Genomic DNA, 1,738 nt, shown 5'->3' on the forward strand with positions numbered 1-1,738 from the left:
AGGGAACAAACACAAGCTATAGCAACCCGCAGCGGTGGCTCAGTGGTTAGGCGCTCGGCTACCGATCCGGAGTACCCTGATTCGAACGCGACCACGGCGGCTGCGTTTCGGTGGAGGCGAAGCGCTAAGGCGCCCATGTGCTGTGCGATGTCAGCGCACGTTAAAGACCCCCGGGTGGTCGAAATTATTCCGGAGTCCTCCACTACGGCACCTCTTTCTTCTTTCACTCCCTCATTTATTCCTTCCCTTACGGCGCGGTTCAGGTGTCCGCCGATATGTGAGACAGATACTGCGCCATTTCCTCCCCCAAAAAACCAATTTTCATTTTTATATCTTAACCGATATGAAGGCGAAGAAATGGGCATGGGCAAGCTATGCAATGCAGAGGCAAGATAGCCGGTGATCCCTCAGGAAAACACCGTGTAGAGAAGACAAGCATCGCGCGGGGCTGAGTACTGTTACGCTTGCAGATGAAATGAGAAATCTTGCTCATAACGCAATCAGGTGCGTCGCATGGTGAAAATACGTGCTCAAGAGTTTAGAGGGATTTGCTTTTAAAGGAGCTGAGTGTTTTTCCGCTGGTGGCGGCCTGTCACGTGACCCCGCACGACCTCATCAATGCGGCGGTGCGTGTTGAGCGAGTAGGAAGTTACTACGAATGCCTGCTGGAGAGCGGCGATCCATTCTCGGTTCATTATCGAGCGGCTGCGATCGCTTGCGTGGAACCTCCGGCACGCATTCTTGCATGTCTGAGAGGGGAAACCTTGGCGGTCACGGCGCCGCGTCTCCGCGTACGTATCTCCTGGCGCAAACGTGACCGCGGTACGGGTGATAAGCAATGAGAGCCCGTTCTTGTCATACCTATGCGTAAAGGTAAACGTCAAGACAAAAAGCGTTCGTTTCGACCACGACTGTACACCCTTCTGCGTGAAATTCCGTACCTTTCCGACTCAACGTCTTGTTATGTTTGTTCATTGCATTGCCCGCTGTTATAGCTGCATACTCTTGTGAGCATACCGTCGCCGCGGTGGCAGAGTGGTTACGGCGTTCGGCTGCCGGCACAAAAGACGCGTGTTCGATCCCGGCCGCGGCGGTCGAATTTCGATGGAGGCGACATTCTAGAGGCCCGCGTACTGTGCGATGTCAGCGTACGTTAAAGAACCCCAGGTGGTCGAAATTTCCGGAGCCCTTCACTACGGCGTCTCTCATAGCCTGAGTCGCTTTGGGACGCTAAACCCCCTAAACCACAAACCATCTTATGAGCATACTGGTATAAGAATATGTTCTCATTAATGTATGGGCATACTCATTGTACTCTTGTGCTCATAAGAGTACAACAGCGCACTGATATGCTCTTGTAATAAGGGAGTAATTGCTCACTGGCATCCACCCAAGCGCAGTCATACGACTACAAAGGAAACCTATAGAGCTTTCTCAGAAACTTCACAGTTAAGGAAGAATTCGTCCTGGTCCGGGGCTCGAACCCGGGACCACCGCTTCACCGGAACGTTCGCTCTACCAACTGAGCTAACCGGGACGGCAAGCTTATGGTAGGGCGCGAGCGAATTGATCAATAACTCGAAGTGGGAACAGTGTTGGACAAATGTTCAGGGGAATCCCCCATGGTGGAGTATATTTGTAATTAGGGAGTAATTACTCATTGGCATCCACCCAAGCGCAGCCATGCGGCTACAAAGGAAAGCTCTTATACTCTTATGAGTCACAAAGACACGTGTCT

At 52.1% G+C, this 1,738-nt stretch overlaps 1 non-coding gene across 1 annotated transcript; it reads right to left on the reverse strand.

Moving 5' to 3' along the window:
• Positions 1-1,463: 1,463 nt before the first annotated feature.
• Positions 1,464-1,537, reverse strand: TRNAT-GGU (transfer RNA threonine (anticodon GGU)). The gene has a single exon. It is a non-coding gene; the product is annotated as a tRNA-Thr (tRNA).
• Positions 1,538-1,738: the final 201 nt, after the last annotated feature.

This window comes from Amblyomma americanum, chromosome 10 (genome assembly GCF_052857255.1).
Source record: "Amblyomma americanum isolate KBUSLIRL-KWMA chromosome 10, ASM5285725v1, whole genome shotgun sequence".
Taxonomy (NCBI): Eukaryota; Metazoa; Arthropoda; class Arachnida; order Ixodida; family Ixodidae; genus Amblyomma; species Amblyomma americanum.